Here is a 17,884-nt window from a genome sequence, read left to right on the forward strand (position 1 = left end):
ATTGTTCTGAGTTTGAAAGTCTGCTTTCTTCCATAAAAAGCTTATACATATATACACATATATATACACATATATACATATACACACACACACACGTGTGTGCGTGCACGCACATGCTAGTTTCAATTCTGGATATCATTTTACTAGAAGATAATTATTAGCATGATAACATTATTTTTAATTTAAATTTCTTACATTGAGAAACGATTGGTTCGTCCTGTGTCTGACATAAGGTAAAAGACACTGGAAAATTTATTCATGAGTTTTAATTCTCATCATGGGAAGATATGTTGCCCCAGTGATTCCCAGGGTCAACATGTGGCTTTAAAAGTGTTTCCATGAAGACACACAATTTAAGGAAGCATGGTCAACACAATAGTCTATGGAATCTTAGTACCATGAAATGAAGCCAAAATACTAACCAGTTTTTCAGCATTACACCTCTGGCTTCTCACTGACACTGTATTGCTAAGTGGTACTCATTTTTAGCATTTATTTCTCTTTTACTCCTCCCCACCATTTCATGCCTCCCCTTGCCCAATACTCAGTACCCTCAAGCTGTTTCTTCACTTTTGAGAATTATCCATAGAGGTGTAAAAACATAAGCTTATTATTGTCTACTCCAAATTCAAGTCTGCTTTATTCTTTAAAGGAAAATAAAAGAGTTTTCTATGATTCTTGATTTGTGACCCTTGGTAAGGTCCCTGTCATGAATATTTCTCCAGTGCTCTGCCTCGTGGGCCGAAAATGTTACCAAAAGCACTATCTTTTCTTTGCTCAAATCTACTAACCTAAAATAATTCTTGTTAACAAATTATTGACAATTAGTGACTTTATATATTAACTTTGCCATGTAAAGCATTTTCTATTTTCATACAACCTTTGTGAACCAAAATGATTTTCAAAATTACCACTTAATATACTTCAATAGATATGATACAAAATCCAAATCTCTAAATAACAAGAACAACAACAACAAAAGAAACTAATCAAAATTAACCTGAGATTCTTTGTTGGTAGTTTTGTTTGCTTGTGTTTTTGTTTGTTTATTTTTGCTCCAGTGAATGCATAACACCTAGCACAGTGGCTGGTACCCAGCAGGTACTTAGTAAATTACTGATAAACATAAACTAGAAGATGCATTTGTACTGGGCTCCTTTCATGGTTTTACTCAAGCTACTTTTGCCTAGGTTTGGAGCTGCCTGGATAGGACAGCTTATGACAAACCATTACTTGCCAATTACATCAATCATTCTTCAGATATTTTTTAATTAAGTTATAGGGTACATGTGCACAATGTGCAGTTTTGTTACATATGTATACATACATGTGCCATGTTGGTGTGCTGCACCCATTAACTCGTCACTTATATTAGGTATTTCTCCTAATGCTATCCCTTCCTCCTCCCCTGACCCCACGACAGGCCCTGGTGTGTGATGTTCCCCACCCTGTGTCCAAGTGTCTCATTGTTCAGTTCTCACCAATGAGTGAGAAAATGCAGTGTTTGATTTTCTGTCCTTGCGATAGTTTGCTCAGAATGGTGGTTTCCAGCTTCATCCATGTCCCTACAAAGGACATGAACTCATCCTTTTTCATGACTGCATAGTATTCCATGGTATACATGTGCAACATATTCTTAATTCAATCTATCATTATTGGGCATTTGGGTTGCTTCCAAGTCTTTGCTATTGTGAATAGTGCCACAGTAAACATACATGTGCATGTGTCTTTATAGCAGTATGACTTATAATCCTTTGGGTATATCCAAGTAAGGGGATGGCTGGGTCAAATGGTATTTCTAGTTCTAGATCCTTGAGGAATCTCCACACTGTCTTCCACAATGGTTGAACTAGTTTACAGTCCCACCAACAGTGGAAAAGTGTTCCTATTTGTCCACATCCTCTCCAGCACCTGTTGTTTCCTGACTTTTTAATAATCGCCGTTCTAACTGGAGTAAGATGGTATCTCATTGTGGTTTTGATTTGCATTTCTCTGATGGTCAGTGATGAGCAGTTTTTCATGTGCCTGTTGGCTGCATAAATGTCTTCTTTTGAGAAGTATCTGTTCACATCCTTCACCCACTTTTTGATGGGGTTGTTTGATTTTTTCTTGTAAATTTGTTTAAAATACTGCCCAAGGTAATTTATAGATTCAATGCCATCCCCATCAAGCTACCAATGACTTTCCTCACAGAGTTGGAAAAAAATACTTTAACGTTCATATGTAACCAGAAAGAGCCTGCATTGCCAAGACAATCCTAAGCAAAAAGAACAAAGCTGGAGGCATCACGCTACCTGACTTCAAACTATACTACAAGGCTACAGTAACCAAAACAGTATGGTACTGGTACTTAAACAGAGATACAGACCAATGGAGCAGAACAGGGGCCTCAGAAATAACACCACCACATCTACAACCATCCAATCTTTGACAAACCTGACAAAAACAAACAATGGGGAAAGGATTCCCTATTTAATAAATGGTGCTGGGAAAACCGGCTAGCCGTATGTAGAAAGCTGAAACTGGATCCCTTCCTTACACCTTACACAAAAATTAATTCAAGGTGGATTAAAGACTTAAATGTGAGACCTAAAACCGTAAAAACTCTAGAAGAAAACCTAGGCAATACCATTCAGGACATAGGCATGGGCAAGGACTTCATGACCAAAACACCAAAAGCAATGGCAACAAAAGCCAAAATAGACAAATGGGATCTAATTAAAGTGAAGAGCTTCTGCACAGCAAAAGAAACTACCATCAGAGTGAACAGGCAACCTACAGAACAAGAGAAAATTTTTACAGTCTAACCATCTGACAAAGGGCTAATATGCAGAATCTACAAGAAGTTAAACAAATTTACAGATTTTTTTATGAAACAATTTGTTTGATACCCATAAACCTTGAATCTCCTCATCAAAGCTGCTGAAAATTCTAATCTCTTCACTGAAGTTAAAGTTGCTCAATCACGAAGGACTTCGACTTCAAATTTGTATCGACTGTTTCTAAATGTGACCTCAGTGGAATCCTGGTCATAAAATGAGGTAGAGAACAAAGAATACTCATCTTAATCGCCCCTACAGGATTTACTAAAAATGTTGTTTAGTCAAGTCTATGTAAATAATATGAACTGACAATGATTTAGTTAGGTTTCTATAGAAGCTAGCACTGACCCAGGTTCAAGTCATCTTAGGAAAAATGTCATGTTTACTGACAAAATCCATGATGACTAGACAAGAAAAAAAATGTCAAAAATTGTGAAGACTCCCCCTTTCAGGGCCTAGATAGCATCTTTTCTTCCTGTGCTTGGTTCTCTTTATAAGCCAGCTTCTTCTGGTTACTGATGGGTCTGTTCCCTCATCACATATGCTTGCCCACAGCCCTAAATCTTATTTTCAATCTTATTCCTAAATCAAGTAATTTTTTCAGTTAGACTAGCTTCTGGACACAATACCAGCTACCTCAGTCACTGAATGATGCCCGATTACAAATGCTCAAGGGAGTAATCTGAATGGTCCAGTTAATCTTTGTGCAAATATATATACGTGCATATATGTCATAAGTTACTAGCGAATGATATTTTGACATTGGCACATACCTCTATTTTAATTCCTCATTATAAATAATAGGTGGTGAATATGGCAAATTAGATAGCAGGATCTGGTACAGAAATTTACACCAAAGTGAATGTGACCCAGGATAGAGGTAATCTACAATTATTAATAAAATAATTTATAACACTGTTGAGGAGTTTTCGATACAAAATGAGAAAAAAAACCTTCTAAGTTCCAAAAATTCAAATCTTCAGATTATTAGCACTTGAGACTTATTAGCTTTATAAAAGCAAAGAGTTCTCATTTGCTAGCCTGCAAATGACCCTATTATTTTTGTTATCTCTCTTTGTGTTTTGTGCATGATATTAGGGCTTTTTAATCATTCAAAAATTTTTTTCTGCCAGAAATTAGATACAGGTAATAGGGAAGAAAGAAAGAGAATCATCCTTTCACGCACAGAAAATTTAAAGTGTGAATACAAGACGTTCAATTGTAATGAGTGTGATAGTGTCTTCCCCATGGCGGCACTCATTTCAGAGACGCACTGAGTATCTCTCTATTCTTAAGATCCATTTGCAACAAGGCAGAAATTCTGGGCCAAGTGCAGTGGCTCATGCCTGTAATCCCAGCACTTTGGGAAGCAGAAGTGAATCGATAACTTGAGGTTAGAAGTTCGAGGCCAACCTTGCCAAGATGGTGAAACCCCATCTCTGCTAAAAGATACACAAATTAGCTGGGCAAGGTGGCACGCACCTATAGTACCAGCTACTCTGAAGGCTGAGGCATGAAATTCATTTGAACCTGGGAGGTAGTGGTTGCAGTGAGCCAAGATCATGCCACTGCACTCCAGCATGGGTGACAGAATGAGACTCTTTCTAAAAAAAAAAAAATCTGGAAAGTAATCCAGAACCCACACAAAGCAGGAAAATGGGACATTCATCCCATGTCTCATATTCCTAAGGAAGTTAATGATTTGGTTATGAATGACAAACTAAAAAATGCCATATATGCGATAGTCATATTTATGTATTAGGTATTAAGATGTAAATTTGTTTATAATACATTTAAAGAACAGCAATTTTATAATTCTGTTTGGATTTCTTCATTATTAACATGTTACAAACCTAAAAAGTTGGTAATGTTTTAGACCTCTCTCAGCTTCTTTGTAATCTCAGGACTCATGCATGTTCTTTATCTTACTCCCTGGCTCCTTTTTTTTTTTTTTTTTCTTTTATGAGACAAGGTCTTGCTCTGTCACCAGACTGAAGTCAACTCTCACTGCAGCCTCAATCTGCTGGGCTCAAGTGATCCGCCCCCCTTAGTCTCCTGAAAAGTAGCTGGCACTACAGGCATGTGCTGTGATGCCCAGCTAACTTCTGTATTTTTAGAAACGTGGGTCTATATTGCCCAGGCTGTTTTCAAACTCCTGGCCTCAAATAATCTTCCTGTCTTGGCCTCTCAAAGAGCTGGAATTACAGGCATTCGCTGCTGTGCTCGGCCTACTCTCAGGCTCTTTAGATCTTAAACTATCTTCAGATTTACACGGGGTTATGAAAGGAAGTATCTGTTTTCTCCTTGGTCCACACTGTTAGAAGGGGAGGTTCAGTCCCTGAAAGAACCTTAAAGGAGCTTATCTATAACCATAGATGCAGCTGCCTCTCCAGTTCAAACTCTTGGTAACTTAGAACCACTATACTTACAAATTTTGTCATCTTCTCAAGTTCTGTTAAATGCCTTCTCCACATAGTCCATTTCTGGAATATAAATGCTTGTCTTCAAAAGCATTTTATCCAATCATTTATAAAGAAAAAGCAAATCTTTCATATTTTGATGTAATTTGCTGTTACAAATTATATTGACATTTTGACTTTTTATGAGTAATTAGTTGGATATAAAATAGCATTACTTTTAGTTAGTTGAACTATTCATTTCCGTGAAAACCACTAATGCAAATAAAAAATATTTTATCACTGCTAAGGTTGCCAACATCATGTTAAGATGAGGCCTTTCATTACCCTCCCTTTATTAATGCATTCCATTTCTATAACTTCCAGATCCTTTTACTTGAGACAAATAGTGCCACAGGAAACTGTTCAATCATTTAATATTGCCAACTGCTAGATTTTGTCTTTCTCAAGTGATTATAGCTGCTTATGGACATAATGATCATAATTTTCCATTATAATTGAAGGAAGATTTAAGTAAAAGGAAAGAAAACGTTTGCAACTAAGAATAAAGGATTTTCGGAAATAGCTTCTGATACTTCCAAAACACATTTGATACATTCTTCTTTGTGTACTTATTCGTTTATAACTTAGTGGTGCCAAGTTCTTATGTTATTTGTTTGTTTTGATCTTACTGTAGGAACAAAAACAATGTTTGATTATTACATTTTTAATATTCAAGGTTTCTAATATAAAACAATAAAAATTCATACTTAATGTATGCACCTATTCTTAAAAATAAGAATAATAATTACAGATACATCAATTCCATATATTTCGTTAAAATCCATTAATGTCACGAAGAATCATTATGTACATGAAGATTTTATTATTTAACATTATTCAAGTTTTTGCTACACTCTGGCCTCTTTAATAGCCCTTTCTTGTCCAGATAGGAATTTATCCAATTGTACAGATGCAGAATATATTTCATCTCATCAAAAGGGAGAAGGACTTACTCTGGCAAAGTGTAATACCTTCCAAGTGCAGTTTCTAAATTACCAGGGGTTAGAATTGGAGAGGCAGCTACATCTGCAGTTATAGATCACTTGTCTCCCAAGTCTTCCAAGTGCAGCTAATTTTGTTCTTTATATGAGAAGTTTATTATTATTATTATTATTATAAGTATGAAACACTCTAGTTATACAAAATGGCATACCAGCCTTTTCCCTGTCCCTTTAAAAATTAAGTATGGAACACTGAATTATTTTCGATATTTGTGTGCTGTGTATAAGGAGGTGGGTGTATTTTTCAAAAAACCTTGAAAAAAATCATGAAATGTAAAGTAGAACTCCCCATTTTTAAATTTAAAATATCAATTTCATAAAAATAAGCATTTTGTGAAAGCAAGTAATGTAGTAATCATATCAACAATCCATTTATTTTTCTCTTAATACTTGAGCCTGTATCTTGAAATAAAGACTTTAAAAGGTGTTGACTTTTTTTCTAATTATTAGTTTTGTATTTATAGTTTTCAATTAATTTAGGCTATTAGTGGAAATTATTATTTACAATTGGGTAAATATGGGAAGCAGAATTTGCGTTTAGTCTTGAGGTCAGTGTGCGATTTCAGCAGCTGGAAGTAAAAACAAATGTGGAACAAAAAGTGTAGGAAAGGGAACTGATGATGATAAGAAGAATTCCTATACTAATATGGTTAGGCTTTGTGTCCCCACCCAAATCTCATTTTGAATTGTAAACCACATAATCCTCATCATCTCTATGTGTCAAGGGAGAGACCAGGTGGAGAAAATTGAATCATGGGGGCAGTTTTCCCCATGCTGTTCTCATGATAGTGACTGAGTTCACATGAGATCTGCTGATTTTATAAGAGGCTTTTCCCTCTTTACTAGGCACTTGTCCTTCCTGCTGCTTTGTGAAAAAGATGCCTTGCTTCCCCTTTGCCTTCTGCTATGATTGTAATTTTTCTGAGGCTTCCTCAGCCGTGCTGAACTGTGAGTCAATTAAACCTCTTTTCTTTCTAAACTATCCAGTCTCGGGTAGTTCTTTGTAGCAGCATGAAAATGGACTCATACATATGTACTACTTAGCTAATCTGTTCTGGCACTATGTTATTGGCTTTTCTGGTTATTTTGTAAAATTTAATCTTGATGTAATCTTATTTTCTATGACATATGAGGAAACTAATGCAAGATATGTTATGTGACTACCCAGAATAAAGTATCAACTATTTGAATTACTAGAATTAAGAAGTTACTTTTAGTCTAGGTCTTTGGTATAGTCATTCATCAGTGAATGCTATTTCAAATACAACTATCAAGTGAACAGAAAGTGCTGAGTTTTCCATAGGTCCTCCAAAGAACCCAAAATTATTCTTGTGACATTGGTTTGCATTATGTTGAAAACTGCTATGACTTTCTTTGTTTTGCTTTATGTTACTGCATTTCATTTTATTTATTTTTTTCAGGGGAAAAATATTTCAGCTCTTGTCTTGAACTAAGTTATGAAAATTATGGTGAGGAAAATTCTGTATGTGCTATGTACTATATTCATATACAAATTTATATGCTATATGTTTCTTTACTTTAAGAAATTTATTTTAAATACGATTTTTATAATATGGTTGGGAAGTCAGTAACCCTTACCATTGGCGGAAATAACCATAATGTTATTAACTACTAATTTTTTGCAGTTTTTTGTATCATTATGAGATCTCATTACAAACAATAATATCTAAATCCCATTTGAAAAAATAATGCATACATACATTTGGCAAACTCCAATATTCTTGCATGAAACTTTTAGACTCCTACTTGCATAATTACTGTTTCTGAAGATACGTAAGAAGACTTACTCTCATCTGCAGGGACAGTTCGCTTAAAGACAGTTTGACCTCAACAACCTACAGTGGCATACATTTGGCAAACTCCAGTTTTCTTTCCATAGAGGAGTACAAGATGCCTTATTTTGGCCCTGTCTTTAATTCCTAAAGAGGCAGACTCCTCTAGCCACTTTCCTACTTTCAAAATTAACTAAACATAAGAAAATAGTCAGTGTCTGTGTTCACTCAGTCTATGTTCAAGTGCAACCATAAACTCCACAGGGTATATCAGACTCTCTCAAGTACTCTCCATGTTCCAATCTAATAAATTTCCAAATCATTTCTTTTTCTTCCATTTTTTTTTACATTTTCCTAAGTATGGTAATTGCAATTCTATTAAACTTATAGGCTATAAACTCCTACAGCTGGATCATCTGAGTCTTTTCCAGTTGTCTATTTTTTTCCCTTAGAAATACCATCTGGAACCTCTAACGAGATTAATAGAAAATTATAATCAACCTAAAATTACCAGACATTCCAAGAGACAGGATAAGCCCCAAATGAAGGGAAAAACCAAACATTATACATATATAAATTAATAAATAAATAATAAACAGGGTTATGCACCACATAATAATGTTTTAGTCAACTACAGGACACATATATAAAGGCAGTTCAAATAAGATTATAGTGAGTTGAAAAATTCCTTTCACTTAGTAATGTTGTAATACAATACATTATTCACATGTTTTTTGGTGATAATTGTGTAAATAAATCTACCACTCTGCCAGTCATATAAAAATGTAGCACAGAGTGATGTAGAGTACATGATATTGATAATCATAATGATTACTATGTCACTGATTTATGTATTTACATTATACTTTTTATTGTTCTTTTAGAATATACACCTTCTACTTATGAAAGCAAAGGTGAACTATAAAACAACCTTAAGCAGGTGCTTTTAAAGGCATTATTCTCATAGGACATGACAGCTCTATGTGTGTTATTGCTCCTGAAGATCTTCCAGAAAAACAAGATGTGAATGTGACAGGTGGTAAAATTGATTATCCTAACCTTGTGTAGGCATAAGCTAATGTGTGTGTTTATGTCTTCATTTTTGAAAGATTAACTCACAACGTCAAATAAATATACTTTAAGAATAGAGAAAAGCCTATAGAACAAGAATATGAAGAAAGAAAACCTTTTGAATAGTTGTACAACATGTTCATGTTTTAAGTGTAATTACAAGAGTAAAGAAGTTTAAAATATTAAGATTATAAAGTAAAAAAAGTCACAGTAAGCTAACATTCAATAACAACACATTGTTATTAAATAAATTTATTTTAAATTTTTGTGCAGCCTAAGTATACAGTGTTTATAAAGTCTGCAGTAGTGTGCAATAATGTTCTAGGCCTTCACATTCACTCGCCACTCACACACTGACTCACCCAGAGCAACTTCTAGTCCTGCAAGCTTCATTCATGGTAAGTGCCCTACACAGGTGTACCATTTCTTAAAATCTTTTATAATGTATTTTTACTGTGTCTTTTCTATATTTGGATACGTTTAGATAGACAAATACTTATCATTGCATTACAATTGCCTACAGTATTCCATACAGTAACATGTTGTAAAGGTTTGTAGCCTAGGAGCAAGAAACTATCACACTTAGCAATCAGCTAGGTATGTACGAGACTATATCATCTAGGTTTGCATAAGTACACGCTATGATGTTTGTACAATGACAAAATTGCCTAACAACACATTTCTGAGAAGGTGTCCCCATTGCGAAGTGGCATATGACTATTTATATGTGTGTGTGTGTGTGTGTGTGTGACCCTCTCTCTTTCTCTCTCTGAAGATTTTTGAGAAACAATGATACTTTTAAAAACTTAGAAGCCTGGAAAGAGAAACAAATATAGTTATTAAGAACAATAATTTAGTTAGTATAGTAGCATTATCAGTGATACACATTTTTTGTTATTACACAGGTTCTTTATAAATAGTTATTTTAATGATTTTAGTCACAACAAAACAGAAAATATATATATATATATATATATTCCTAATTTTTAAAGTAGGCAAGTATTTCTTTTTATTTGTTCTGGTTTATTTGATGTGTGTCCTAAATAAAATACTTGTTTTCCCCCCAAAAAAATTCTGGACATGAAGAGTTCAGTCTCTATTCTCAATATAAAGGCCGATTTAAGTCTCACTAGTAAGAAAATGGAATGCAGCTTATAATGTGGAAATATTTCTTATTCTTTCACTTTCTGTTAGCCAGGATTAATCATTTTCAGCTTTTCAGAAGATGGGAATTCATAATATGAATGGTCATTACTCTACAGAGTTGTAATTCATACAACATTTTTTTCTTAGTAATAAAGCATCTATTTTTATTGTTATCTAATATGTCAAGTAGTGCTTATATTACTTGGGCCAATGTTAATTTAACAAAAACATTCTGAATATTTGTGCCAAGAGAGGTTCAATTATGTTATTGCTCTACTGTTTCAGCCAGTCTTTATTTTCAAATAATAGAGAAAAACCTATAAAACAAGGATATGAAGAAAGAAAACCTTTTAAATAGTTGTATAACATGTTCGTGTTTTACAACATGGTTCTTAGAACCACCCTTTAATTAAGGGTCTAATACATTTCTCCCCTTTCATTATCTGTTTGTAAATCCATCACAAGGTAAAAAATGTAAGATGGAACACATGAAAATTTGCCACATCATAACTAACAGATAAATCATGTAGCCATGAGCATGATAGCCAAGTTATCCCTCTAGGTAGCTAAATGTAAACTCCTTGGATAAAGTTATTAATGGAAGAGAAATGGATTGGGGAAAGAAAAAGAGTATCTGAGGAATTATACTAACTACAAATACTTTACTCTAAACAATTCTTGCTCAGAAACAATGACACATTATTCATACATTCATTCTGTAGATTGTAAGTTTGTTAAAGGCAGAGAAAACAAGGTCCTACTCATCACTGTTTAAGCAGCACCTAGCATAGTAGCTTACATATGGTAGAAAGTTAAAATAACATACTGAATAGCTGTTGGTATTTATAAAATTAGCTTCCAACTCTGTGGGGTCCTTCATCCTGAAAACATTGCAATGATCTGCCAGTGAGTGTGAATTAGAAGCCTCTAATTCCATTCTCTGTGCAATCTTTTCTCCTCCTATAAACTTCAAAATGCCAGCCTCATTACTGAGACTAATTATTATTAATTCAGAAAAGCTACAGGTTTTTACTAAGTATCCACAAAGTAATAAGCACCATGTTAGGTAAACAAGTCAAACACACACTCAATTACTCAATTTCCTATAGCTCACAGTCTGTTAAAACAGTCAAATTCAAAATAATGGAATTAGTGGTAAAATGGGAATAGTAGAGGGTACACTCTAAATAGGAAGATGCCTAAACACGTTGCATTATGTCAGGAAAAGCTCCAAAGAGAAAGAGGTATTTAATCTGAGAAGTGAATGAAATAGAAGCTGGTAAAATGGAGATTTGAGAATGAATGTTTCCGGAAGAAAGTTCCGTAGCTCAAACAAAACCTTTAGTTGAGAGAAACTTTGGCTTCAATGAGAAATGGAAAGAAATTCAGTAATTCTGATGTAGATAATGGGTGAGGGGAGAGATGAGGATGAAATACTGCCTGGAGTAAAGGAAGGAAAGTAAAAAGAAGCTAGATTATAAAAGACCTTGTAAATTCCCACATCTGTGCTTTTATGTCATCTTTGATATTTACAAATCAGTTTTATCTTTGAATTGCCCAGTTTTTGACTTATTATCCATTGAATTTGCAATAGAATTTTCCCATATATCCTAAAGGACTTCAGATCAGATAAATGTGAAAAGTTATTTCTATATTTGGTAAAGTTTAACACATTCATTCGATTCTTGTAATTTTTAAAGAATTTCATTGATTGGGATATTTATGGAAACCTACAGATGATAACCAGAAAATCCTCAGGAAAAAAGTAACTTTCAAAGTATACCTGGAAATAAATTATTTACATACTAAAATAATCTTATCTAGTTGAGATATTATACATTTTTATGTATTATAATTTGAATTTGAGAACTATTAGAATACATTATTTAGTAAGCAAATGAAATACTATTGGTTTCCAAATCCCAAAAAGAGCATATGTAGAACAAATCGTAGATCAAATCAATTTCTCCTTTAAATAGTCCATTTAGACTTCATGCTTTGTACATTGTAACAAATAGAATGCCCCACAGCTACAGGAAACAAAGTATTTAACTTGAAATAAGTTTAATTAAATTTTTATGTCTTATAATGAAAAGGCCTGATAGTAGAACTTTATGAAATATTACCCCACATGTTCAAAAATATGACTGAGAACCTTAGAACCCTTTTTCTCTCTGCCATTCTCACAGCATTGGTCTTGTCTTCTTTCTAACTCTCCTACTGTCACACACTGGGTGCTGCAGTTCCATGCATCACACAAAAACACAATAATGTCCAGTGGGGAAAATAAGGTGCAGCCTCCTCCAATTTAGTTATTTTAAAAAACAGACATATTTCCAAGAAACCCTGTAGCTGACATTTCTTCACTTCCAATTGGACGGAACTGTTACCATATGCCAGTCCTACATTAATCATCTATAAATGGTTTGAGATTTCCATGATGAGTTTACACTAAAGCAGATTTACTTTTAAATTTAGGACAGAATTGTTACGCTTTTACAGTAGATAAGTGAACAAAATCAGATGCAGTTCATAAAAAAGAAGGAAAGAAATTGTTGTTGGTTATAAATAGAAATCATATACTGTCTGATATATTCACTCCCACATGACCGGTAAAATAATAATATAATACAATTTTATTTTATTAATAAAATAACATAATTATATTATTAATTTTATTAATATTTGGACAAAGCATGAAGTTATGTTCAGTGGATAATTATGTACTTACTGTACTGTCAAAATTACTATTTTGATTCTTGGCTTTGTTGCTGTATTTGGCTGGTCTTGTATTTCTATAAAGAAATACCTGAGACTGGGTAATTTGTCTCACGGTTCTGCCATCTGTAAAGGAAGTATATATAGGAGCATCTGCTCTGGAGAGGTCTCAAGAAGCTTCCAGTTATGGTGAAAGGCAAAGGGGGAGCAGTCACATATCATGGTGAGAACGAATGGGAACGAGAGAGAAAGAGTGGGGGCAGGGAGGTGTCACACACTTTTGAATGACTAGATCTCTCAAGAATTTACTATCAGGAAGACAGCAGTAAGCCATGAGAGATCTGCCCCCATGATCCAAAAACCTCCCACCAAGCCCCACCTCCAGCACTGGGAATTACAATTCAACATGAGATTTGAGCAGGGATAAGTATGCAAAGTATATAAATTGCCATTAATATTATATTAATTATAATTGTACTTATTATAATTATAATTATAATTAATATATATGAGCATTTGCTTATAGATAGACATTTCTAAATTGCTTCATAAGGCATGAACATATTTAACTTGAATGATATTATAGGGATAAAGGATAATCTGTAAAGTGCTATTCACAAAAACTAGCACATGCTACATGCTCAGTAATTGACAGGCAAATCGATGCCCCATAAAAGGCATAAAAGTAGATGATGGATTTTGTTTATTCCTGAGTTGTTCTTAATGCTCACCTATGTAGTAATACATGGCAAATGCAGTTCATATCTTTTTATATTTTCTTCATCTAAAATAATCATATTTGTATGACTTTATAGTCAGTGGGCTAAGTTGTCTTCACTACATATTGTTTGAAAATACGTCTGTGGGAGATTTTAGTAGTCAGTAATGTAATTCCCAAGGTGATAAAATACAGATCTCATGGATAAGGAAATGGTAAAATCCAATAGGATAAATCCAACAGGAAAATATTTTTGGCTGAGGGGTATACGATTGACTACCTATGTTACTAAGCAGTGTCTCTTATATTAAAAAGGGTTTTTATCTTTCCCAAAACAAAAATAGCAAATCAAATTGAAGCAGGTTGCATAGAATTTAATATATTGGCACATGATTTTATTTTTGTAATTTTTTTTTTTTTTTACTTTTTTGAAGTTCAGGGGGACATGTGTAAGTTTGTTTTATAGGTAAACTTGTGTGTGTCATGAGGGTTTGTTGCACAGATTATTTCATCAGCCAGGTATTAATCCTAGTACCCATTAGTTATTTTTCCTGATCCTCTCCTGCCTCCCACCTGAAAACTCGAAAGACCAAAATGTGCATTGTTCCCCTCTGTCCACGTGTTGTCATCATTTACCTCCCACTTACAAGTGAGAACATACAATATTTGGTTTTCTGTTCCTGTGCTAGTTTGCTAAGGATAATGGCCACCAGCTCTATCCATGTCCCTGCAAAGAACACAATCTCATTTTTTTTTTTTATGGCTGCGTAGTATTCCATGGTATATCTCTACCACATTTTCTTTATCCAGACTAATATAGGTGGGCATTTAGGTTGATTCTATGTCTTTGTTTTTGTGAATAGTGCCACAATGAACACATCTGTGCATATGTCTTTATAATATAATGATTTATATTCCTTTGGGTATGTATCCAGTAATGGGATTGCTGGGTTGAAGGGTATTTCTGTCTTTAAGTCTTTGAGGAATTGCCACACTGTCTTCCACAATGGTTAAACTAATTTACACTCCCACCAACAGTGTATAACTGTTCTTTTTCCCCAAAACCTTGGAGCATCTGTTATTATTTGACCTTTTAATAATAGCCATTCTGACTGGTGTGAGATGGTATCTCCTTGTGGTTTTGATCTGCATATCTCTAATGATCAATGATGTTGAGCTTATTTTCATATGATTGTTGGCCACATGTATGTCTTCTTTTAAAAAGTGTCCGTTAATGTCCTTTGCCAGCTTTTTAATGGGGTTGTTTGTTTTTCTCCTGTGAATTTGTTTAAGTTTTTTACAGTTGCTGCATATTAGATCTTTGTTGAATGTGTCCTTCGCAAACATTTTCTCCCATTATGTAGGCTGTCTGTTACTCTGTTGATAGTTTATTTTGTGGTGCAGAAGCTCTTTAGTTTAATTGGATTCTATTTATCAATTTTGGTTTTTTTTTTAAATTGTTTTTGTCATCTTCGTCATGAAATCTTTGCCTGTGCCTATGTCGTGAATGGTATTGCCTAGGTTGTCTTTCAGGATTTATACAATCTTGAGTTTTACATTTAAATCTTTAATCCATCTTGAGTTAATTTTTGTATATGGTGTACAGAAGGGGTCCAATTATAATATTCTGGATATGGCTAGCCAGTTATCCCAGCACAATTTGTTGAATACAGAATACTTCCCCATTGCTTATTTTTGCAAGATTTATTGACGGTCACACAGTTGTATATGTGCAGTCTTAATTCTGTGTTCTCTATTTTGTTCCATTGGTCTATGTGTCTGTTGTAGTGCCAGCATGATGCTGTTTTGGTTAGCCCTATAGTATAGTTTGAAGAAGGATGACATGATGCCTCCAGCTTTGTTCTTTTTGCTGAGGATCGCCTTGGCTATTTGGGCTCCTTTTTGGTTCCATTTGAATTTTAAAATAGTTTTTTTTCTAGTTCTGCAAAAAATCTTAATGATTGTTTAATAGGAATAGCATTGAATCCATTAATTGCTTTGGGCAGTATGACCATTTTAACAATGTTGATTCTTCCCATCCATGAGCATGGAATGTTTTTCCATTTTTTTGTGTCATCTTTGATTTCTGTGAAAAGTGACTTGTAGTTCTCCTGGTAGAGATCTTTCACCTCCCTAGTTAGCTGTATTTCTAAATATCTCATTCTTTTGTGGCAATTGTGAATAAAAGCTCATCCCTGATCTGGTTCTTGGCTTGATCATTCTTTTATATAAGAATGCCAGTGATTTTTGCACACTGATTTTGCATTCTGAGACTTGTTGAAGTTCTTTATCAGCTTAAGAAGCTTTTGAGATGAGACTAGGGGTTTTCTATTTACAAAATGCATGTCATCAGCACAGGGATAACTTAACTTTCTCTCTTCCTATTTGGATGCTCTTTATTTATTTCTCTTGCCCGATTGACCTGGTCAGGACTTCCAATACTATCTTGAATGAAAATGGTGACAGTGGGCATTCTTGTCTTGTATTCGTTTTTAAGGGGAATGCTTCCAGGTTAGCCCATTCAATATGATGTTAGCTATGCGTTTGTCATATACTGCTCTTATTATTTTGAGGTATGTTCCTTCAATGCATAGTTTATTGAGAGTTTTTAACACGAATGATTGTTGAAGTTAATTGAAAGCCTTTTCTTCATCTATTGAGATAATTATGTGTTTTTTATCTTTAGTTCTGCTTATATGATGAATCACGTTTATTGATTTGCACACGCTGAGCCAACCTTGAATCCCAGGGTGAAGCCTACCTGATATTTGTGGGTAAGATTTTTGATGGGCTGCTGGATTCGGTTTGCCAGTATTTTGTTGAAGGTTTTTACATCAATGCTCGTCAAGGATATTGGTCTGAAGTTTTGTTGTTGTTGTTGTTGTTGCATCACTGCCAGCTTTTGGTATGAGGAGGAAACTGACCTCATAGAATAAGCTAGAGAGGGATCTCTCCTCCGATTTTTTTTGAAATAGTTTTAGTAGGAATTGTACCAGCTCTTCTTTGTACATCTGGTAGAATTCAGCTGTGAATCCAGCTGGTCCTGGACTTATTTTGGTTGGTAGGCTATTTATTACCGCCTGATTTCAGAGCTCATTATTGGTCTGTTCAGGGATTCGATTTCTTCCTGGTTCAGACTTGGAAGAGTGCATGTGTCCAGGAATCTAACCATTTCTTCTAGATGTTTACAGAATTGTTCATTATATTCTCTGATGGTTGTATTTCTGTGGAGTCAGTGGTAATATCCCCTTGTATTTCTGATTGTGTTTATTTAAATCTTCTATCTTTTCTTCTTTATTCATTTAGATAGTGGTTCATTTTATTAGTTTTTTCAAAAAAACAACAGTTTATATAATATTTGATCTTTTGAATGGATTTTCATGTCTTAATATCCTTCAGTTCAGATCTGATTTTGGTTATTCCTTGTCTCCTGCTAGCTTTGTGATTTGCTTGCTTTTGGTTCTCCAGTTCCTTTAGTTGTGATGTTATGTTGTAAATTTGAAGTCTTTCTACCTTTTTGATATGGGCATTTTGTGCTATAAATCTCCTGCTTAACACTTCCTTAGCTGGGCTCAGATATTCTGCTAAATTGTATCTTTGTTCTCGTTATTTTCAAATAACTTGTTGATTTCTGCCTTAATTTCATTATTTACCCAAAGGTTATTCAGCAGCAGGTTATTCAATTTCCATATAATTTTATGGTTTTGGATGAATTTCTTAATATTGATCTCCAATTTTATTGTTTCTGTGGTCTGAGACACTGCTATTACTTCATTTCTTTTGAATTTGCTGAGGAGTATTTTACTTCTGATTATGTGATTGATTTCAGAGTAAGTGCCATGTGGCGATGAGAAGAATGTATATTCTATTGTTTTGGAGTAGAGAGTTCTGTAGGTGTCTATCAGGTCCATTTGATTTAATGCTGAGTTCAGGTCCTGAATATCTTTGTTAATTTTCTGTCTCTATGATCTGTCTCATATGGTCAGTGGGGTGTTAATGTCTCCCACTATTATTATGTGAAAATATAAGTCTTTTTGAAGTTCTCTAAGAACTTGCTTTCCGAATGTAGGTGCTCTTGTATTTTGGTGTGTATATGTTTAGGATAGTTAGATCTTCTTGTTGAATTGAACCCTTTACCATTATGTAATGTTCTTCT

Source organism: Papio anubis, chromosome 5, assembly GCF_008728515.1.
Source record: "Papio anubis isolate 15944 chromosome 5, Panubis1.0, whole genome shotgun sequence".
In the NCBI taxonomy this organism is placed as follows: Eukaryota; Metazoa; Chordata; class Mammalia; order Primates; family Cercopithecidae; genus Papio; species Papio anubis.